Source organism: Bos mutus, chromosome 17, assembly GCF_027580195.1.
Source record: "Bos mutus isolate GX-2022 chromosome 17, NWIPB_WYAK_1.1, whole genome shotgun sequence".
NCBI classification, from domain to species: domain Eukaryota; kingdom Metazoa; phylum Chordata; class Mammalia; order Artiodactyla; family Bovidae; genus Bos; species Bos mutus.
This window is the reverse complement of record NC_091633.1, coordinates 57,123,362-57,148,147: the sequence shown is the minus strand read 5'-3', so window position 1 is coordinate 57,148,147 and position 24,786 is coordinate 57,123,362. Positions and strand designations below refer to the sequence as shown.

The window sequence follows — 24,786 nt, the reverse complement described above, 5'->3', positions numbered from 1 at the left end:
CCCAGGGACGGGGAGCCTGGTGGGCTGCCGTCTATGGGGTCACACAGAGTCAGATACGACTGAAGCGACTTAGCAGCAGCAGCAGCAGCAGTCATTTGTATTACTTCCATGCAGAATACATTGTTCTCAGAGAAATGTCACTTTTGCATCCTTAAGTTTCAAAACAGAAGGGCTGCTGGTAGCTGCGTGGGAGGAAACTGCCAGGAACAAGTGGCCACCTAAAGGAATGCTGGCGGTGCTGGGGGAGATAGCGGACCTGAGGGACCTATTGTCAGGGGGACCATCTGTAGGGAATGAGGGCAGCAGCTGAAACCCTCATCAGGCCAATCAGAGCAGAAGAGGAAGAAGAGGGCCATCATTTGCATTACTTGATGAGGTTCTGGGAACTCCCTGATATAACTAGGGGAACTTGTAGGGGACTCAAGGACCTGAGATGGCAAGTGGGAGCTCTACCTTCTTATGCCGTTGTAGTCAGCAAACTGGATAATGAAATCATGCTTCCAAACAGATCTAGGAACACTTATTTGTCTGTCTGTCCATCCATCTATTTATTTACTTATTTATTTATTTTACCTGCTGCTGCCTGTCAAATGATCTGATAACTGACCACTGGGATTTGTGAGCCTAATTTGCACCCTAAACTGAGAGAGAGTTTATTTCTGCTTGCCTTTATTTCCCTCTGAGATACTGACCTCATTCTGATCGTTTTCAGGCAGTTGTGGTTTGTTACCATTTGTCCAGTGACTTATGCTGTGAGCGCCTGGCTGGCTAGCTTTGTCTCGTTCATGCAACAGCCTTCTTGGCACAGCTGTGGGGCAGGTGGAAGCTTAGGGAACATTCTCTCTGATGGGGCTGATCCCTGCACAGCCCAGCGTGGGCCCTGAGGACACGTGTCTTGCACTGGCTTCCTATTCCCGCTTGCTTTTGCAAACCTGAAATGTGATATGTTGCCAAAACATTTCTTCTGGTTAGAAAGGAGCAGAATCTAGTGTTTTAAAAGGTTAGTCTCCTTCAGCTCAGAATAGCTTTTAATTACCTTAAGTTTATATACGCGGCACAGCGGGAACAAAGGGAAATTCTAAAAAACTTAGGCTTTCCTTGGAGTTATTTGAATGAAATGATCATTACAACTAGGTTCCAGCTGGTATTTAAATTCACGTGAAAAGTATTTTTAAACATATGGAGAAAAGTTATGAGTATATACCAAAGCAGAAGGTGAGGCCACATTCTGAAAAGTTAAAGGACATCTGGTTCCACATCACAAAGATTTTCTTCTCAAGTTGCCATTAGATGAGTGACTCAGGTTTCATGGCAATAAGTCAATCCATCTTCTAAGATGTAATTTCTTGAGCTTAACACCGAGGGGGCAGCTGTCCTAAGGAATTCAGTGTGAGTTCAGAGACACTGGTGTTTCACATAAACTTGGATATAGTTTTTTTTTTTTTCTTTGATGTGGACCATGTTAAAAGTCTTCATCAAAAATCACATTTGTTACAATATTGCTTCTTATTTTGTGTGTGTGTGTGTGTGTGTGGTTTTTTTGGCCACGAGGCATGTGGAATCTTAGTTCCCTGACCAGGGATTGAACCACCACCCTCTGCATTGGTTTAATCCTAAGGATATTTAAACGTGTAAATAATATATTGATTTTTTAAACTGCCATTTTGATTTTTTGAAAAGAGCACTGATGGTCATCTTAGCATGTTAGAATATGGGAAAGCAGTTTCTCAAGAAAAATTAATTGGATAGGATTTAAATGTAAACAAGAGCTCATCCACCTCACCCTGCCTCCTCCCACTCAGGGAATTTGGAGCATGTGTTATGGCTACATTTGCTTTTCATTCCTGAGTTTCAATTGACGCATATTGAAAGGTGCATAGTGGCTTTCTCTGGCCTCTGAGCAACAGAGAAACTGAGGGGTCATTTTAGAAACTCTGGACATGTGCTTGTATATTCTAATCTACGCATATAAGTTTTAAACATGAGTATGTACATAGAGTAATAGACACAGATTTGTGTATATGTGTACATTAGGTAAGCCTTAAATCCCAGAATCAAGTTCATTTGGTCCCAAGCAAGGCCAAAAAGATGCTTAAGGTGGTGTTAATATTCAGATAATTTTTCTTCTATCTGTAAAGAGAACTTGGCAGTTAGTGTAGGCTCAAATGCAGAAGCACGTCTTTCAAATTCTGTTCCGTTGGCTTCTCCATTCTGCTTTCCCCAGCACATACATGCAGTAGTTGCTTCCCCTTGGTATTAGCATCTTTGACTTTGAACTTGCAACCTAAACGAGTATCTGAGAAAAGACGATACCAAACTGGAGATGAATTATTATGAGACCGTAAGAGCCATTTGAAAAGCACACCAACAATGCAAGAAGAAGGTTTCTGGGAAAAATCAGGCTCACATAGTGTCAGGAACAAATGTGGCAAGGACATTTTCAAAGTTGGGGTCAAGGATTCAACTCCCTGTCTCCTCAGGGATCCCTACCTAATCATGGTGCTGCATTGAGAACAAAGAGCATCAAGTTTAGAATCAGACGCTCTAATCTCAGATTATCTACTTAGTTGTGTGGCTTTGGACAGATTATCTTCTTGGGGTCTCAGTTTCTCCACCTCTGAAGTAGACACTGTAATACATGGACTATAGCCCATCAGGCTCTTCTGTCCAAGGAATTCTCCAGGGCAAGAATACTGGACTGGGTAACCATTCCCTTCTCCAGGGGATCTTTGCTGTCCAGGGATCAAACCCAGGTCTCCCACATTGCAGGGAAGTTCTTTACCATCTGAACCACCAGGGAAGCCCCAGGATCTGTTCTATCTACTGCTGGAAGGAAAAGAGGCTAACACATGTAAACGTGCTTTAGAAACTAAAAATGCAATAGAAATGCAGGTGTCTTCATTGTTTATGGCAGATATTATTCTTGCACTCAGGGCATTGTTTCCCAAGTGACAGCAGTATATTTTCAAGAGAAGGGTTAGTGCTTTTCTGGTATCAGACTACTCGAGATCGACCATGTTTCCATGAATTGATCAGTCTGGGTATCTCCTCTGTGTTCTCTTGAGATGACATGTGGCTGGGTGCTGGGCCTGTGCTGTTATACCAGAGCTGTTTCAGTTTGAAACAAGTGAACAGCAGTGAATAAGAACCAGTTTTCTCTGTTCTTATTTGAATATGTTATTAACCCAGTACTGTGTATTCTGATATTCCAATATTCATTTCCTGAGTGCTTCTTTCCAAAAATGGAGAAAAACAGCAAAAAATACTGTAGGAACATGCCCACGTTTTTCGTTGTAAGAGTCATTTTGATACTTGACTCTCATCTTCTGCTTGTGTTTCAAAGGACCCTGCATCTATGGGTCTGTCTTCTAAAACCACACTTGAGAAAGAATGAGAAAAAAAAAAAAAAACCTCTTCTTATAAGATTCACTTTTCAAATCACACTTATGCCAGATGGGCTGACCAATGAATCACCTTGTACCTCTTTTTCAGTCATACAACTCTGAGTCATCATCCAGTTTGATTTTTGAGACATCATTCGAAGTGCCCCAAATGAAAGGCTTTTATAGGATTCTTTGACCTTGGATATAGCAGAAAGTAAAAGTGGAGAATAGAGAGTTATTTTCTACTTTCCTTACAATTTTCTTTCTGTCTCAGAACATTTGTTAGGCAGAAGAAGCAGGATGTTTTCTTCTGTAGTCTGACCTCAGTGAAATTCATGAATGCTTAACTAGATGAGATGGTCTGAAGGAACTTCTGAGACCATAGCCACCTAAAAGTTATGAAAAAAAATTATTCTTTTGTGTGTTTTCTTCTGCAAGGCAAATGGCTTAACCATTTAGACTCCCAGAAACACCAAAGGTAAAATAGAAGAAAAGACTTACATGTGATTAATTAATTAAATATCAAACCAGAGTACAAATGTTTTTGGATGGCAGATGAAAGGAGAGGATTATTTTACCCTATAGCCATACAAATTATTTCACCTTTTACGGCAGTGCTGATGGTAATTGGGGCATCACAGAACATAAAGAACAAATAAATGCTATAAAATTTAACAATTACAAAGAATTTGTACATGTAGTATTACAGCTGAACTTCTGAGAGACCTGCTTGTGTCTGGGGACTAGAAAGTAATTTTAAACAATTTGCTCAAGGTCATATTGAGATGTCAGCCAAAATCTCAGTCTTCTGATATTGAATCTGTTGGACTGTGGGAGATTTTGCAGGAACAGTAAGTTTCATAACTCTGAATAATTTGAAGTTGATGATGACTTTCAATCAATCTGCTGCTGAAGGTAACCACCCTTGTAAGTGTGGTTAAGAACTTCCTCTTTACATCGACCTCCAGGAAAGGGAAGAAGGGGAATTTACATTTTGAAGGATCTGTCAGTGTCTGGACTGCCGTAGCTAATGCATCTTTCTCTCGGGTCAGTGTAACTGACTCCAGGTGCTAAAAGCAGTGATGACCGTTCTATTGTTTATTTCAGTTTGGATAAGCCTACCTTAGGTTGCCCTGTGGTAGCTATAGCTGTGTTGGTGTTATTCGGTACCTGTCTCAAGTTAGCTGAGTTATAGCACGTGAGGCTTCAGGGTCAGTGAACAGGCATCCAGGAGGAGAAAGCCAGGTTGCCAAGTGATCACGAGAGCTTATTCCAGGCTGCTGACAGTGTCACGATAAAAATAGTCAAATGAAGAAAACTGTACATCTCAATGCTGTTTCCTCCAATTTCAAGTTCCTGGAGATTATTTGCTCCGCACTGTTTAAGTCATATCAGGATTTATTAATTCACATAAATTAAGTTATTCTTAGTCTGTAAAATGTTGGCTATATCAAAAAAAACATAAAAATTTGACAGTTGCACAGGATTCTTTATATAATTTGATTTTTGTTATCATAAGTTTCACATGCAAATGAGAGATCCATGTAGAAATATTTAAGCAATCATTTGGAAATAGGTGCACAGAATTAGTGGAAAGTGACGATTCATGTCGTCTAGAAACACCTAACCGTCTCTTAAAAAATTATTTTGTATTTTTCTCACATGGCAAAAGAGAAAGGGGAGTATTATTCTAATCTGTCTCCTCAGAAAAGGAAACTTGTCCCAGATTTTTTCTTGCATCTCATTGGTAGAACTGTGACCCATAGTCACCCAGTAGTAGCAAGGGTAGTTGATAAAACAAGAGTCTGTTCTTTTAAACTTTCTTTATTTCAATGTACAAAAAAGAAGCAGGTTGGAAATGACTTTTGCATTAGGAAGTAACCACAGTATTTGGAACAAAGATTTGGAAGACACCTTTACAGACGTGATTTTTGAAAATGAGAGACTCAAGAAAAAGAGTCATAGGAGAAAATGATCAAAGTCCAACAGTTGGAAACCATGACTTCCGGTGAGTAAGAGATGACTAGACTTCAGCAGCAGCAGCGGCCGCTTTCAGTAAAAAGATAAGGAACAACCTCACACCCATTAAGATGGCTACTGTCCAAATACCAGGAAATAACAAGCTAGGATATACAGGGACTGGAACCTTCATGTACTGTCCGTAGAAATGCAAAATGGTGCAAATGCTACTGGAAACAGTATGGAGGTCCTTCAAAAAATTAAAAATAGAATTACCATGTAATCCAGCAGTCCCACTTCTGGGTATATGCCCAAAACACTGAAATCAGGATCTCAGAGATATTTGCATGCCCATGTTCAAAGCAACACTATTCACAATAGCTAAGAGGTAAAAGCAACCCAAATTTCTGTCAATTGTTGAATGGATAAAATATATATACATATACATCCAATAGAATATTATGCAGTCTTGAAAAAAGGAAGTCCTGTCACATGTCACAACCAGAGGTACCTTGTTGACTGTGCTAAGTGAAATAAGCCAGTCGCAAAATGACAAATACTGTATGGCATCATATATATGAGATATACAAAGTAGTTAAATTTGTGGAAACAGAAAGGAGGATGGTGCTTATCCGGGGCTGGGAGAGGGGACAAGGGAAGTTGTCATTTAATGAGTATAGAGTTTCAGTTTTGTGAGACGAAAAATGTTTGGAGATCTGTTTTACAACAATGGAAATATAATTAACACTATTGAATTGTCTGCTTAAAAATAGTTATGATGATATAGCTTGTGTTTTTTCCTCACATTATTATTTTTTTTTAAATCAGTACCTTAGCTTTCTGCTATGGTAGGTTTGGTCTGGGGGCCAAAAAGTTGAATTTCTTACATGTTTCCAGGTACTGCTGATACTGGTGGTCCACTGGTCATACTTTGGGAATCACTGCTGTGACGTAAGACTTATCACTTAATCCCATAATCATCCATGTAAAGTCTAGCTCTCCTTTAAACTGTGAACTCTTAGAAGGGGTACCATCTGGGTTATCTTTGCATCCGCAGGTTCTAAACCACTATTTGTGTTGAATAATAAAAAAAAGATAGGGAAAACAAACAAACAAAAACCAGTGATTAAAAAAAAAAAAAAATGAAGGGAACCAGATAGTGTAGTGCCCTGGAAATCAAATTAGGGGAAAGTTTTAATATAGAGATGAAGGTCAGTGTTGCCTAGTTCTCAAAGATACCAAGAAAGGTGAGAAAAGACCACTGGATTTTGTGATTGGGAAGTTACTAACCTTTTAGAAAATAGTTGGAATCCAAGGGATCAGGAATAAGTGAGGTGCTAAGATTGTAAAGACTGGATAGCAAAAAGAAGAGGAGAGAAATGTGAATGAACACACAAAAAGGTTTTAGTTTGGGGTAAGTTTGAACACATTTGTAAAGAAGATCTGGGCCACCTAAGTAAACTATAGGAGTGCCCAGGAATTCTGGGGTTGTGGGAAACAGGAGTCCAAGACAGTGAGCTAGAAATTTCCTGCTTTTACTAGAAATTCCTGGTTTGTTATTATTATTATTTAATTATAAAGTTTCTTCTGCAGCAGTATTTATGTTACAATCTCTTTCTTGGATCAGTTTACCAAACGAGAAATAATGAAATACTTGGCTTGAACCTATCTCATTTGGGTAACAAGAGGAAATGACGATTATTTTTATGATGTGTTTGGAGATTCTGGTGGGAAGGAAATTGTGTTATGTGAAATTCACCAGTTATAGAACTTCCTTAAAGAAAATATGATGAATGTTGCCTAATCATTTCTCAATGAAAATGCATTTTAACTAGTTTGGCAAGTCCCAGGATTCCAAAATATTTACGATAAAAGAAAGTCATATGGAAGAATGAGAGAAAGAATATATATGAAATTGCATTCATTGATGGCTTATATCCTCTTTTCCCAAAGTATCTCAAAAATAGTGCAAGACAGAACACCCTCCTCTCTTTTGAGGGATATTCTTCATCATTCTACATCTTCCAAAATGTTTACCAAAATGATTTTGCAAAGAAATCCAGATCATTGGGAAAAAAAGTTACAAGGAAAATGTTAGCTTGAAAAATGCATTTTTGTTTGGAATGTTAGTCTCCAAGATGATGGCTTAGATGGTGAACTGTGCTTCTCTGAACCAGGGTTTATTTCCAGGTTTTGACATTTACTGTGTGACCAGGGGCCAGTAACTTAATCTTTCTCGGCCTCAGTTCATTCAGCAATGAAATGATTATAGGAGTAAATATTACACTGAGTGGTTATAAGGACAAAATGTGATGACTGGTGTAAATTTTCTGGTGTAGCACCTGCTGTGTAGAAGCTGCTCAGTGCAGGCTAGCTGCTACTGCTGGGGTTCTCAATGTGGTGGTGACGATGATGGTGGTGGTGGTGGTGGTGATGATGCTGGTCGTGGTGGTGGTGGTGTTGGTGATGATGCTGGTGGTGGTGGTGGTGATGGTGGTGGTGGTGGCGATGATGGTGGTGGTGGTGGTGGCAATGATGATGGTCGTGGTGGTGTTGGTGATGATGCTGGTGGTGGTGGCAATGATGATGGTGGTGGTGGTGATGATGCTGGTGGTGTTGGTGTTGGTGATGATGCTGGTGGTGGTGTTGGTGACGATGCTGGTGGTGGTGGTGTTGGTGATGATGCTGGTGGTGGTGGTGGTGATGATGCTGGTGATGGTGGCGATGATGATGGTGGTGGTGGTGTTGGTGATGATGCTGGTGGTGGTGGTGGTGACGATGGTGGTGGTGGCGATGATGGTGGTGGTGGTGACGATGCTGGTGGTGGTGGTGGTGATGGTGGTGGTGGCGATGATGGTGGTGGTGGTGACAACGCTGGTGGTGGTGGCGTTGATGGTAGTGGTGGTGACGATGCTGGTGGTGGTGGTATTGGTGGTGATGATGGTGGTGGTGGTGGTGGTGATAGTACTTGTTTGTATTTTACCACTACAATTAACTTTAGAAAAAGTTGTTTTTTTGTTAGTTTGCTTTAATACCTGCAGAAAGAGTCTCATCTGGGTATGTGATAAAACCTAGTATTTCTTACATGACTCTACATTTTTCTCTTTAAAGACATGTGAGTGAACATGCAGGAAGATTTTATTTCTATTTTGTGTGTGCAGTCATCATCATCCTTACTGTAATAACAATACCTTAAAAGTACCACTCTGTATAATGCTCTGTTTTCTAGGCTTTCCCTGTTTACTCATTTAAACTTTACAGAATACTGAAAGATAGATACTATGAGTATGATCATCATTTTCCAGAAGAAAAAAATAAGACACAGAGACGTACAAAGCTCTTAAGTAGAACTGTCCAGATATAAACCAGGGCATTTAGTTCCAGAGTCTGTGGTCTACTTAATCACTATGTTTTAAATGACCAGAAATAGCATGGTAAATAATACTTATTGTCTAGATACCTATTATATTTTACCACAGAAGTGGTTTTCCTTGTATAGTTTAGGTCTCAAAGGGAGAAATTCTAGCAATTTCACTTAAATATATTTTTCACTAAGTGTTCGAGATTTATGATCTTAGGATTTTAGCACCTTAAAAGGTCAAACGTTGTTACTCCATTCATCTTCTCAAACACTTTCTGCTTTATGAAAGGGCACCCATCTATTCAATATAGATGCAAGAGTAGAATTTATGACACGTACCGGTCTTGGCTCTTCAATCATCGTTCTTTCCACTATACTGCATTGTGTAGAGTCAGAGTTTCAAAATAGCAGTTGTGAGAGCCTGCAGCTATTTGCCTGTTCTGGCAAAGAAAAGAAATGATTCCATTTAAAATGCTCTATATTTCAAGTCAAGGAGAGAAGTGCCCTGCATGCCCTTGTATTTATTTATTTACTTGTAGGCAGATCCAGAGGGTAAGTCCTTGGTAGCAGGGCTGAGATCAAGGTATTAGTAAAATTGACTTAAGCCATCTTGTGAGATACTGTTTATGGTGATAGCAAGTAAAGTTGCTCAGGTATTTACTTCTAATATGAGAAGGTGGAGTTAAAGTGCCTTCTGGGAGAGGAAACACTTTTGCTGATGGTAGGGATGAACAGGATGTCATCAGCCTACTTATTTGTTCTTTAGAATGTGTCAGGCAGCCTAGTCAGAGATACACATCCCTACCAATTGTCAGAAGACTGACTGAAAATGAAGCAAGGATTTGGGAAGGGAAAGCTGCCCTTCGTTGAAACCCTGACAAACCTCTCTGCCCTTTTCCATTGCAGAACCAATTCCAAGTGATATTTGCTGCCTGTTTTGCTGTTGTTTTTAAATCTTGACTTTAAAACTTGACTTTCTTCAGTGTACAGTATTGTATTATGTAAACATAAGGCTTGGGTATCTAGTCAAAATCTGAACTACTTTTATCAAGGTGATATATTTTTCAGGAAAATTCAAAAGACATTTAGAACTCTGCAGTAACTCTGTGGGGACTCATTGTGCAGAGGTTGATGTATTTCATGAGAGTAGGTGATTTTTCAGTGCAACGTTGTCCCAGGCTGATAACTGACTACTATGAAGGCATTTATTTATGTCTGGAACATGGAGATTGGGGATAAACAGATTTGGATGTGAGTATTGGATGTCTGTGAAGACCTTCACCAGTTAACGCCGGGTGTCAAGTTTTTCTCATTTGGGGAGGCCTGAATAAGAAAATGGATATAAGCTGCAATATTGTCTACGAAAGCTAATATTTTCTATGTAATCAATGTATTTATTTGTATTGGCATATGAGTATGTCCTGTCAAAAGTTTCATAGCCATGTGGCCTAAGCCAGGCCTATGAAACATTAAATCATCTATCAGGATTTTGTTTGTCCTGGAAATACTGGAGGTAAAAGCCCTATTTTTAGGACATAAGATGAAGTTCTCATAAATTTTGTTGTTTCCTGGGAAAAATCTGTTTGCTAACAAGAGGGGAGATCAGAACCCCAAGAGTCCAGATAATACTTAGTACCAGGAGCTAGGTATCCTTGAACAAAATCACCCCTGGATACTTCAGAGGAGCTGACAAATTCCAGCATTCCCTATCTTTCTCCCTTTTTCCTTTCCTTCCTCCCTCTCTCCCTCCCTCCCTTCCTGTTGGCCCTTCCTCCTCCTCCTCTCTATGAGAAACCTGTGTGAAGCATCCAGACTCTTTAACCTGGCACACATGTTTCTTCTGGAAATGACCCAGGTGTATTATCTCAGCGAGTGTTTTCCTTTATTCTTCTCCACTTACTGGGAGTCCTGTATTGAATAAGATAATTTGAGTTATCAAATAAAATGTAAGAATAGTAAGTCCAAAGACTTATTATTCTTGGATTACTGGGCATCCCATCACATCTATTCCTTTATAGACACATTTTCACCAATTCTCCTCTTATACTCATCTGCCTAGTATTTCCTGGGCGGCCCCTTTGGGAAGCATTGCTTGATGCCTTTATTCATTTATTTATATCATTATTTTCTCTGGTACTATAAGAGTTGGTACAAACATATATTTGAGCAATTACTTGAGTGCTCTGAGCATTTTGTTTCTTTGCATGCCTAGATCATATGCCTTTTGACTTACAGGTAGTATTTTTCACCATTCCTTAGCCTCACTGTCTCTCAGATTATGTGCTTTTTGAATAAACAAATAAATATGTACTTTTTTTTTTTCATAAGTGGTTCCATGCTATATGCGTACATGCTTAGTCGCTTCAGTCATGTCAGACTCTTTGCGACCCAATAGACTGTAGCCCGCCAGGCTCCTCTGTCCATGGGGATTCTCCAGGCAAGAATACTGGAGTGCATTGTCATGCCCTCCTTCAGGGGATCCTCCCGACCCAGGGATCAAACCCATGTCTCTTAGGCCGCCTGTATCGGGAGGCAGATTCTTCAGCACTGGTGCCACCTGGGAAGCCCTCCATGCTGTACAGGCATTAGTTATTATAAAACATAAAGGAAAAGTACATTCATTACTAATATTACATGATTGAAGAAATAGGGATGTCATTGTCCAAAAGTTTGAATACTAGAAAAGAAGGAAATTATTATTTGGTTTTGGAGACACTGAATTTAACTTGCTATTGGTACTAATGAAAACACTAGAATTTAACTCAATGTGTGGAATAAGATACAGAGAAGAATCATCACTTGACACTAAACTCTGTGTGACTGTAATGTTACAGTGTAACTTGTAAGATATATGAAAAATTAACTGGTTTAATTCCGGGATCAAGGACAATGACCTTTGTTTTAATGGATGATTTTGTATTTGTAATTTGTAAGACATTGTGTGCTAGAGAAACTCCTCCATCTTTAATGTACTCAAATCAAGATAAGAAAAATCATGCAGTTATTAACCAGACAGGAAGTATTGAACTCTAATTTCTGGGTGGAGATGGAAATAACTAGGGGGAAAACCAGATATAAAGGAATCAAATTAGACCTCCCTTCATGACTACATATATGTATGAACAAACTAAGGGAGAGGGAAGTGAAAGTCGCTCAGTTGTGTCTGACTCTTTGTGACCCCGTGGACTATATTTAGTCCATGGAATTCTCCAGGCCACAATACTGGAGTAGGTAGCCGTTTCCTTCTCCAGCTGATCTTCCCAACCCAGGGGTCGAACCCAGGTCTCCCACATTGCAGGCAGATTCTTTACCAACTGAGGCACCAGGGAAGCCCAAGAACACTGGAGTGGGTAGCCTAGTCCTTCTCCAGCAGATCTTCCTGACTCAGGAATCAAAACGGGGGTCTCCTGCATTGCAGGCAGATTCTTTACCAGATGAGCTACCAGGGAAGGGAGATGGAGGGAGAGAGAAATGAGATAATGTAGCCCTCATTTACGTTCCTTAACCCTTGCTGGGGTTCTAGAATTGTCTGCTCCCCGCTCCTTCCACCATTCCTGTCTGGTCCTGCAGAACCACTCCCGGCTCCATCTCTCAGCAGGTCCCCTGAAAATCTGGTCTTCAGCTTTCCCACCATTGGTGTTGAGGACCAATAGCTGTGGCTGCATTCCCCAGTGCTCCCCTGGTCCTTCTTAGGTTCCTAACCCTCCTGTGACTCTGTAACAGTCCTTTTTTAATCCTCTTCAGTTAAACCATTTTGAGTGTGCCGTCTGTTTCTCCCTAGGCCCTGATTGATGCAGCAAATATGACTTGCTTTAGACAGGAAATGTCTTGTTTATTACATAGCCTTTTGCTGATGGCGAAATCTTCAAAGTTTAGGACATTTACATCCATTCGCTCTTTCCTCCATACTGACTATACCCTATTTATCTTTGCCCTTCTAAGTTTGGATCAACTCTCAGCTCATTGCATTCCTCATACAATGCTTTAAGGATATCTTTGATCAGTTGAACTGATGTAAATTCACACTGAATTCTTACTTTCATTGAATCGGACACCATGAGTAATAATGCTAAACAGCACATAGATTATTGAGTGACAGTTTGCCTACCTAACCCTAAAATAGTTATTTGTATAATCACATTGCCCTTTGTTTTTCCTTTTTCATGTATGATTTACCTTAAGTTATTCTCATTCAGAAACTAAATTAATGAGTCTTTTAAATTAGAAATTGCTGCCTCTAATAATATTTTATTAGAGCCATATATTCTTTAATATTTTATGCAAAATTATGCTTGTCAGTTTATAATATGGGAAGACACTTTTTAAAATCACTGTTGAATTAAAGAAAGATAGGGTCAGTTTATGTAGTCAGGATGTGAGGTCAAGTGGAGTCAGTAAGGAAAATATTTGATTATTTGAACCATTAGTCATTTGGAGAAGGAAACCACTGAAAAAATATAATGTTTTTTAAAAATAGGGATATACAATCTTTAATGATATTTTGTGGTTTTATGCCTCATTGAATCTTGGCTGCTTTAGCAAGGTGCATGCATTATGATGAGCTTCTGTGTGAAATGACTAATGTTGTGAATACACATTGCATTTAATTGATGTAGCCACCTGTCTGAAATAAATGCTCCTTGTAGTGTTAAGTACAAACCTCTCCAGATTCCTCAGTGTACACTGTCCACATCTGAGTGTAAAAGTAGGAATCTGAAAACTGCAGGTTCTGCCGAAAGAGAGGTCTACGGATGTTTGCTTCGTTTTATTTCTTCTTCTGCCTTTTGCTTATGGGTTGTTTTTATTCCAGTAAATCATCTCTGTGCATGCATGTGTGCTCAGTCATGTCTGACTCTTTGCAACCCCATGGACTGTAACCCACCAGGTTCCTCTGTCCATGAGATTCCCCAGGCAAGAATACTGGAGTGGGTTACAAATCTTCTCAGCAGAGAAGCATAAATAGTAATATTATTAACAGTCTCCTTTCCCTGCTAAGGCCTTCACGGCGTCTGTTGATTTTTGCTTCTGTGTCTGTCTAGTTTACGGAGAAGGCCCAGCTCAGTGGGGGACACACTTGAACTGGTTTTATTTTTCACCAGGTTTGCTCCCCTATTGTGTTATGTCAAATTCCTCTTCCCAGCTGGGTAGCAGATTCCTTAATGACATCCTAGGCGGATGTCTGAACTCTGAAGTCATTTCCCATTACTCAAATTCTGTCCACTGGAAAATTCCAATCTTGTTTCTTTCAGAAAACTTTCCCTTCCAACACCATGGATGAGACTCCAGCCCCTTGACACCTGGGGAGTGGCGTGGCTTGCTTGTCCACTCACCCTGCCCCTTCTTCACCTGTCAGCCCAGGTTAGGATTGCTTGGCCAGCCTTTGGACACTTTCTTCCCCTCATTATCCCTGTGTGCTTAGGTGGGAGCAGAGGGAACTCTGCTCAATGCTCTGCAGTGACCTAAATGAACAGGAAATCCAAAAAGCAGGGGATCTGTGTTTTGGGTCGGCCAAAAAGTTTATTTGGGTTTTTCTGTAAGACCTTATGGAAAAATCCAAATGCACTCTTTGGCCAATTCACTACATGTGTTAGCTGAATAGCTTTGCTGTACAGCAAAAACGAACATGATATTTTAAATCAACTATACTCCAGTAAAAATAAATAAAATCAAAGAAAAAAGGAAAAAGAAAAGTTGTCCCTTACTGATGAGAACCGTGGTATTTCCTCTTGGTCTGTTACTGCTGCTCCCCAGGCTGTGGCCGTCTTCCTGTGGCTGTGAGTGAGTAGCTGGTTCTCTCCTGAGTGGGGGTGGGACAGTGCATGGGTTTGTTGAAGGTCTCCGTGGGGCACCAGGGCGACATCCCTTCTGCACAGGTTCCTGAACTTATCCTGTTCAGGTACCGCATAGCCTCTGGCAGCTTGGGACCATCACCTGGCTTGCAGTTCTTTTCTGTGGGTTGCCAGCAAGGTGGTCTCAGTGGTCCTACAAGATGCCCGTTTGACCACTGGACTCAAGTACTGCAAGTACAAGATACAACACACAAATAATCTCCTTCCACCTTGGTGTTTTGTCAGTTTCCTTTTCCTTCCTATAGGTAGCTCCAGGGAAGATCAAGATACCTTGTAGTAAGGGAAACCAGTGAGGTACTAGAATCCCAGCCTCTAGTACAGATTCTCTCTGATCCATTGTATTTAGCTTGTTTAATGGGGGCAGATTTTAATTTCCCATTAGGTCAGGAATCTATGACTCTGGAAAACCTCTTTCCTTTCTCCATTCCCATCTTTTTTAGTAGACAGGTAGGTGAAATCAGGAGGGTAAAGTGAGGTTTGGTGGTGGTAAGACTCCTTTTGCTGTCTTACAAGGGCGTCCCCAGTGGCTCAGCGGTAAAGAATCCGCTAGCAATGCAGGAGCCGCAGGAGACCTGGGTTCAATATCTGGGTTGGGAAGATGCCCTGGAAAAGGAAATGGCAGTCTATTCCAGTATTCTTGTCTGGAGAATCCCACAGAGGAGCCTGGTGGCTAAGGTCCATAGGGTCGCAAAGAGTGGGACATGACTGAAGCAACTTAGCATGCCCACACTGTTTTAGAAAGCTCCCAAGATAAGAAACCCTTATTATTTGTAGTTTTCTTTAGAATACGAGCTACTTATATTCTTTCCATTCTTAAAATTAAACATTAATCACCAATTTGAAGCAACAGGAAAAATCCCATTTAAGATCTTATTTCCAGGTCTCATATTCCTGTGGGCAGAGGCACCGGAGAGAGATGCTAGGAAGAACTGTATTCCTCTTCTGGAATCTCTCGTCTCACTTCCCATCCGCCACCACCTCTCCCCAGGAGATTCTGTTACCCAGATCAGTAGAAGGAGCCTTGGGAAGGAAACTGGGATCTGGAGTCTAGTCTGACCTCTGCAGAGCTCAGTAGCTCACTGGGACTACTCCCTTCCCCACCTCAGATAACCCGTCTTGGAGAATGCAGATGGAGCTGCTGCTCCTACTTACCTTTCAGGGTTGTTGGAAAACGAATGAGACAATATCTGGAAACCCTTTGAAGAAATGTGATGTATAAACCTAGGTGGTATTTATATGAGGCACCACCCTAATGGTTCCTCCATCTGATGTGATGTCTTCAGGCTCTTCTGAATGTAATAGAAAGATCCCCAGACCCAAAGAGCTTTGACATCATGGTTCCTATTGACTCTGAACACTGACTCTTTCTTTAGGCAAGTTATGCCATCTCTTGACATTTACTTCAGTATTAAAAAAAATGTGTAGCAGAATAATGGGTTTATTTTCGTCTCAGAGGCACTCAAAGGGTCAAATATATAGGAAATAAGAGTGGTCTGTGAGACACACCATGTATTTTGAAATATGTCTGAGTGCCTCTGTATGAATATATATTGATATAATATAGCTTCCCTATATGGGCTTCCCTGGTAGCTCAGCTGGTAAAGAATCTGCCTGCAATGCAGGAGACCCCAGTTCAATTCCTGGGTCAAGAAGATCCCCTAGAGAAGAGATAGGCACCCACTTCAATATTCATGGGGTGCCCTGGTAGCTCAGTCAGTGAAGAATCTGCCTGCAATGTGGGAGACCTGGGTTTGATCCCTGAGTTGGGAAGATCCCCTGGAGGAGGGCATGCTAACCCACTCCAGTATTCTTTCCTGGAGAATCCCATGGACAGTGGAGCCCAGCAGGTTAGAGTCCATGGGGTTGCAAAGAGTTGGATGTGACTGGGCACTCTGCACTTTTATTCATGGTCAACTTAGACCTTCTCGCAGGGTACCTTCTTCAAACTCCTGACACTCATTGGGAATTTCCTTTTCTCCAAATTCCCATAGCATCTCTGCTGTGTTTCTGTCACCTGTTGCCCTTTATGGCTGTTAGTATACATGTTTTTCTTTTGCATTAAGTCTGTGTCTTTTGGTGGGGGGCAGGAGACTTTATTTTTAATTTTTTAAGGGAAGTCAGGGAAGTCCCTGTGTCTTTCTTAAGAGCATGTTCTGTTTACTTTTATATTTCCTACACCACCAATCATAATATCTTAACCAAAAGAAATAGAAGACAAATGTCTGTTGACATAATGGCTTTATAATATAGTCCATAACATTAATGCTCATGAAAGTCATTATTTTATTCATTCTCTTGTCCACGGGTATTTATCTCCTGTGAGAGTTGACAATATACAGCCATAAATAAGGTGTAAATGTTCAGTACTGTCATGGAACTTGCAGAGGACTCAGAGAGACACAAACAAATCAACAGATACATAATATAATAACAAATTGTAATCAATGCTAAAGAAGAAGTAAGATTTTGAGAGATTAAAAGGAGGGAGTTTAATTCTACCAGGGGTTATTAGGGAAAGCATCTTTGAGTAGGTGATATACAGTTGGAAACTTGGAGGAAATCCCTTAGCATACATACCTACTTTCATCTCATGGACTGAAATTTGATGCCAAATCTTAACTACTAGGAAAGTTGAGAAAACTGCCAGTTCCAACAAAATTGGGGTTCTAGCAATAAGAAAGAAGTGCCAAATTAATAAGAGGTGGGCCAAATAGGTAGGTGCCTGTCCCATCTACCTGAACTGGTTATAGCCTTTATTAGAGATTAGGCTAAGGATGGAGTAGGGTCAGGGCTTCCCAGGTGATGCTAATTGGAAAGAACCTGCCTGCCAATGCAGGAGAAGTAAGAGATGTGGGTTTGATTCCTACGTGGGGAAGATCCCCTGGAAGAGGGCATGGCAACCCACTCCAGTATTCTTGCCTGGAGAATCCCATGGACAGAGGAGCCCAGTGGACTACAGTCCATGGAGTCACAAAGAGTTGGATACAACTGAAGCAACTTAGCACACACACACAGGTTTAGGGTCAGCCCATGGTCAGTCTTAAAGGTATTTTCATTTAGTTTTTTTTTGATTTGGGTAACCACTGATTGGCTTTAAGTAGAGATGAGACATAATTCTATTTGTATTTTTAAACAGTTACATTAGCTGCTATGTGGAATATGGACTTAAGGGGGATGCTACTGCTGCTGTTAAGTCGCTTCAGCCGTGTCCGACTCTGTGTGACCCCGTAGACGGCAGCCTACCAGGCTCCCCCGTCCCTGGGATTCTCCAGGCAAGAACACTGGAGTGGGTTGCCATTTCCTTCTCCAGTGCATAAAAGGGAAAAGTGAAAGTGAAGACGCTCAGTCCTGTCTGACTCTTTGAGACCCCATGGACTGCAGCCCACCAGGCTCCTCCGTCCATGGGAGTTTCCAGGCAAGAGTGCTGGAGTGGGGTTCCATTGCCTTCTCCTTAAAGGGGATAGGAGTAAACAGAACAGATGCTGTGGCTGGACCAGCATGCTGGCAGTGAAATGGAGAGACGTGGTTGTATTTCAGACATACTTAGGGGACAAAAGCAACTAGACTTAGGACAAAGTTGAAATAAAAAGAAAGTATCAAAGATGACTCCCAAATGATGTACACAAAATATGGCACACAGGTAACACTGCATAAAATGACAGCTGCATTTCTGTAAATATTTCCTTTTGGTGCCGACTCAACTACTACAAGGATTTTGAGATTTTTAAGTCACTAATAGAGATGTTGAGACACTTTGGTAGATTTTTCAAACTATTTACATGGCTATTGGAATTTACTTTTTCTCAGTGTTTTAAAAATGGTAATCATTTTTTTTTTTTTGGTAATCATTTTTGTGTGTGTTTATGAGCTAACATAATTAAAAGGCATTCCGTCTTTGTAGTCACCATAATCACCATCTTCAACCATTATCTAAAATTTTATTTTCCTTTCCCTAGAGCGTGTAGATCTCTGACCTGGATTCCAGGGGATTTGCAGAATTAAGAGAGACATTATCCCATCCCTGAAATGACCTAAATTCTTCTCAGCCTACAGAGGGATTTTAGCATTAATTATTTTCAGTGTATCAGTAACTACACTTGGCTTTATCATGTGAAGTAGTCCTTGAAAGTAAAAGTGTCTGAGATGTATTTTCAGGGTACCTTGCAGTGAATTTCTCTGGTTCCAAATATGTATACTTCTGTGGTGATGACTGTCTTACACCTTGACTCTTGACATCTTCCTATCCATCACAAGAGTGGATGGTTTAGGTGACTAGGTGCTTCACAGGGACAAGACAAAGTACTGAATATTGTTAAAAAGTGTAAGTGAACAAATTTTATAATTTGATCTCATTTTTATGTCTGCTGGTTTACTGTCATTTGCCCTGCTATAAGTGGTCTTTGGGATCATTCATCTTAATTACTGGCCGGTGTATAATATGTTTATATTAAACATGTATAATACTTTTATATTATATTAACTTATATAAATATATATATATATATGTCAGAAAGTGAAGAGGAACTGAAAAGCCTCTTGATGAAAGTGAAAGAGGAGAGTGAAAAAGTTGGTTGAAAGCTCAACATTTAGAAAAGTAAGATCATGGCATCTGGTCCCATCTGGTCCTACTTCATGGGAAATAGATGGGGAAACAGTGGAAACAGTGTCAGACTTTATTTTCTGGGGCTCCAAAATTACTGCAGATGGTGACTGCAGCCATGAAATTAAAAGAAGCTTACTCCTTGGAAGGAAAGTTATGACCAACCTAGACAGCATATTAAAAAGCTGAGACATTAATTTGTCAACAAAGGTCCGTCTAGTCAAGGCTATGGTTTTTCCTGTGGTCATGTATAGATGTGAGAGTTGGACTGTGAAGAAAGCTGAGCGCCAAAGAATTGATGCTTTTGAATTGTGGTGTTGGAGAAGACTCTTGAGAGTCCCTTGGACTGCAAGGAGATCCAACCAGTCCATCCTAAAGGAGATCAGTCCTGGGTGTTCATTGGAAGGACTGATGCTGAAGCTGAAGCTCCAATACTTTGGCCACCTCATGTGAAGAGCTGACTCATTTGAAAAAGACCCTGATGCTGGGAAAGATTGGGGGCAGGAGGAGAAGGGGATGACAGAGGATGAGATGGCTGGATGGCATCACTGACTCAATCAACGTGAGTTTGAGTGAACTCCGGGAGTTGGTGATGGACAGGGAGGCCTGGCGTGCTGCGATTCATGGGGTTGCAAAGAGTTGGACACGACTAAGTGACTGAACTGAATTGAACTGATAATGTGTTTATATTACAGTCAGAATTCTTATACAAGTTAACAAAGTCTTGATCTTAGGGAGTATGATGTGGTCCATTTTATGGTTAAAATTACCTCAAATAACATTTCCTTTGATGTTTCTTTAAAATCTCCTTTTCTATGTGAAATTGAACTCAAAAAGAAATGTGTTGTGACATCCTAGTATAATTTTAAAGATTGGAAGTTTCTTTTTATAATAAATACTAAGTAATGATAGTTATCACAAGTCCCTATTTTATAAAATGGGCACAAAAGCCAAACCTAAAGAAAATGGGATTAAAGTTCAGCATGACCAAATAAACTTTGACATAAGAAAGAATTTCCTGCCAAAGGGTTATTTTAACTGTACAAGTTATTAAAGTGGGTTAGGTATTCCAAGACCCCAGAGATCCTTGAAAAAACTGAATCAGAATAACACAAAGCATTACTCAGGTAGACACAACCAAGGTATTATTTTTGAATTCTTATCTCTCAGCATAATTTACTAATGATGGTGGCAAAAGGAGAGAATGATATTTAATATGTTTTGGAAAACATGCAGGATTTTTTATTTGATAAAAGGGTTAATCATTTTAGTTTTTTTACTACTTTGTTTTTCCTTTGCTATGATCAGTGGGAAAAAAGGAATGTGGTGTGGGTGCTGAAAACTGGAAGAATGCTAGGTGATAGAAATGCAAGAATACCTGTATAAAAGGAGAACTGAAACATGTAAACCGGTGAGAGCAAGAATAATAAAACTTTTATTAGGCACTTAAGTTCCAGGCATTTATAATTTTTTAAGTAATGTATAGTTGAATTACAATGTTGTGTTAATTTCTGCAGTACAACAAGGTGACTCAGTTTTATATAGTTATATATAAATGCATATATGTATACATGTATATATTTATAAATGTATAGAAATACATATATATGTGTATATACACACACACACAAATATGCATTTATAATGTTATTTTCCACTGTGGTTTATCCCCAGATATTGAATATAGTTCCCTGTGCTACATAGTAGGATTTTGTTGTTTATCCATTCTATATATTATAGATTGCATCTGCTAAACTCAAACTTCCAACCCATCCCACTCTCATATAATTATTTATCTTATTTATTTAGTCTTCACAACAACATGAAGGTGGCTACTATTACCACGACTATGTTTGCACATAAGGGACATAAAGGTGGTTAGATTGAGTGTTTAGCCCACATTTGCACAGTTGGTTGCTAGTGGAGCAGGGACTTACCTAAGCAGTCTGGTTCCACAGCCTGTTCTTTTCCAGTATTCCTTACCACCGCATCAACAAAGGTAAGAACAAGTCCTTTGGCTGGATTCTGAAAGGTTATTTCCTGGTATAGTGGACAATATGACATATGCATGTGCAGTGGTGTGACAGTGTCCCCTGCAGCTACTATGTGAAGCCCCTCAGAAAGCTAATGACATCCAACCGGGATATTTTCCTGAGGGACTTAATTTTTTCAATTCCAATCGGACCAACCGTTACAGTCCATAAATCAGAGGGACCACTTAAATACAGATGCTATCTAGAAAGGGAAGATTGCTTGCTTGGAATGATTGCTCCAACAAATACAGGCTCTCAAGTGACTCTAAAGTGGCTTTCTCTATCTAAGTGAGATCCAGGAAAAACACTGAAAATTTGACTGGATTAAACAGTCCCTAGGGGAGAGAAACAGTGTGAGTTGGAGCTGGAGTGGTGGATAAAGGGTAAACCATGCTGTTAACTTGAAGGCTAAGATGAGGATTGAGGACAAGTTCTAATACAACAGAAACTCTTAAAGGAGCTTTTGGTTTTGATGAATAAATCATATTCCAAATTTTAAGTTTATTCTGATTGGATTGAAGAATTGTTGGAGGGAGTCCTAGTGGATGGAGAATGATAACTCAGGGTACCTGGAAGAAATGGGCTATGTCATTTATTGGCCGTATAAAAGGAGGAAAGATAACAGAGATTTCATATGTTTTGGAGACATTTTTGAAATTGGTTAAATGTTGCCTTGATGAAAGATATTTCAAGAATGGCCTCAGGTTTCTGCAGTGTAGGATGTTCAGTTCAGTTCAGTCGCTCAGTTGTGTCCAACTCTTTGCGACCCCATGAATCGCAGCACGCCAGGCCTCCCTGTCCATCACCAACTCCCGGAGTTCACTCAGACTCACGTCAATCGAGTCAGTGATGCCATCCAGCCATCTCATCCTCTGTCGTCCCCTTCTCCTCCTGCCCCCAGTCCCTCCCAGCATCAGAGTCTTTTCCAGTGAGTCAACTCTTTGCATGAGGTGGCCAAAGTACTGTTAGAAGACTCTAAACAGAAATCTTGTGAGTGGCAAAACAAAAAGAAAGTGGTCTTCTCATGACTCCTTGGTTGAGACACAGGAATTCTGTTTCTAGGTGGATACCTGAGATAGTTTTAAGCATCTAGTTCCCCAGGCAGGCCATTAAAGAGTTTGGTGCCTGGAGATATATATTGGTAACAAATGTTTTAGGTGACTCTCATAATCAAGGCATCACCTGCGAGGTTTAAAAAATAATTGAAGTCTTGATCCTACTAATTCTAATTTAATTGATCTGGAGTGCAGACAGGGCATGAGCAGATTTTTTTGAAGTTCCCCAGCAGATTCTAATGTGCAGCCAAATCTGAGAATCTTTGCTTTAGAATGGGGCTGCTTAGCCAGCGTTACCTTCACATCATTGTGGGAAAATTGGAAACAATTTTCAATCTATGGAGATTTGATTCCTTTAGCCCTTGGGGTCAGAGAAGGCAATGGCACCCCATTCCAGCACTCTTGCCTGGAAAATCCCATGGACAGTGGAGCCTGGTAGGCTGCAGTCCATGGGGTTGTTAAGAGTCGGACACGGCTGAGTGACTTCCCTTTCACTTTTCACTTTCATGCATTGGAGAAGGAGATGGCAACCTACTCCAGTGTTCTTGCCTGGAGAATCCCAGGGATGGGGGAGCCTGGTGAGCTTCTGTCTATGGGGTCGCACAGAGTCGGACACGACTGAAGCGATTTAGCAGCAGCAGCAGCAGCCCTTGGGGTATTTGTGTGTGTGTGCTGAGGTAGAAATGATTGGTCTACTTTAAATTTCTATGAGTAACATTTTTCCTTTACTGCAATTCACCCTATAAACATGATCACTTTTTAAGTCTGTCATGATGTAAAACAGAATAGTATGCATAGCTATAGAATAGGGCATCTGGATTTAAAAAAAAAAAAGGAAAGAAAACAAAACAAAACTCTCCAGATAATTATCATGTTCAAACAAGGCTGCCATCCAGTCTGCTAAAATTTTTTTGCAATATGGTTTTTGTATTACTATAAAATCACAAGAGATCTAATTGCCCATTCACATAAAATAAGCAAATTGTATATTCACACTATTAAAGCAGTTAAAAATGAATGAACTCTTTATGTGTATTGTAAAAAAATTTTTTTAAATAAAAATTACTCTCTAAGTGACTATCAATAGAAAGTTTGGCTTAGAAGATGTGATATATATATATATATATATATATATATATACACACACACACACACTAGAATATTATTCAGTCATGAAAAAGAATGGAGTATTGCCATTGTCAGCAACATGAGTGAACCTAGAGAATATTAAGTTTAGTGAAATGTCAGAGAAAGAAAAATACTATATATCAGCTATATGTGGAATCTTAAAAAACACAAATGAATGTATATACAAAACAGAAATAGAGAGCAAACTTACAGTTACCAGTTGAAACAGGGAAGAGGGGGGACAAATTAAAAGTATGAGATTAACAGATACAAGCTACTATACATAAAATAGACAAGCAACAAATATTTATTGTATAACACAGGAAATTATACCCAATATCTTGATATAACCTATAATGAAATATAATTTGCAAAAAAAAAATTAAAAATAAAAAGTCATGGATGCATCCACACATAGGAATATTAACAACTAAATTAGGGACAGATATTATTTTTGGAATTGGAGAACAATAAATGAGATCAAGAAAAGACATGTATAATGCTTAATGTATTTATCTACATCTTCCTTTAGAAGTAAAGTGAATATGGCAAATGGTTTGATTCAATTAATTATAGATATAGGAATATTTTTGCATCGTTTTTTGCTATCTCCATCATCCTCTGTGTGTTTGATATTAATTACAAATTAGTTCACAGGTCAGTGGGTAAGAATGACTATAGACCAAAGCACTATATCATAAAAGCATTCCAGAAAGAACCACAAAATCATCTTAGTCATAACTCATATTATATTCATGAGTATAAGGACTTTCCTAGGGGAAGGTGAAGTCTTTTCTCCATTATCCACGGGTTACATTGTTTTTGAGGTTTGTCTAAGGAGAATAAGGAGGCTAGAGTGCCTGGGTATGTCCCCATCCCCTGCCCACACCATAGAGGTGATGGTTTGCATGAATCTCTAGTGACTCAATAGCCCGCTTTGTCTTCTCGGCTTCTCATGGCTCTTACAGAGCCAGGTCTTTGCCTTCTTCTGACCAGGATCCACAGCACTTGTGCCCCACTCTCTTTGTCAGTCTACCTATCTCGTTCTGCTGTCCCCCAACTCCTTACTCAGCCAGAACCATAGAATGTGTTTTCAAAAATGTCCTTAACAGAGAATACAGGGTACCCTACAGTCTCTCACCATCTTCACTTGATTCATCCTGGTTTCCAGCTTGGGTGATTCCCATTGTTGAGTTCATTTCATTTCCCTAGACTGTGAGTGTGGCTGGAGAAATTTACAAAGTCATGCTGAGTAGATTCTCCTACAGAGCCATGCATCTGATCTTCACTGCTCCTTCTCCACTGTTCGCCTTGCTTCTCCTGCCTTCTAACTTTCCCAGTGCAGTGATGATGGGGAAGTTTCTAGACTGATCAAGTATCCTGACAAAGCACAATGTTCTTCTCTAGAAACTAGAATC

At 39.9% G+C, this 24,786-nt stretch overlaps 1 protein-coding gene across 5 annotated transcripts in view; it reads left to right on the top strand.

The window, feature by feature from the left end:
• The window catches only part of INPP4B (inositol polyphosphate-4-phosphatase type II B), an 857,173-nt gene that overhangs the window by 488,004 nt on the left and 344,383 nt on the right, over positions 1 to 24,786 (top strand). The window lies entirely within an intron of this gene.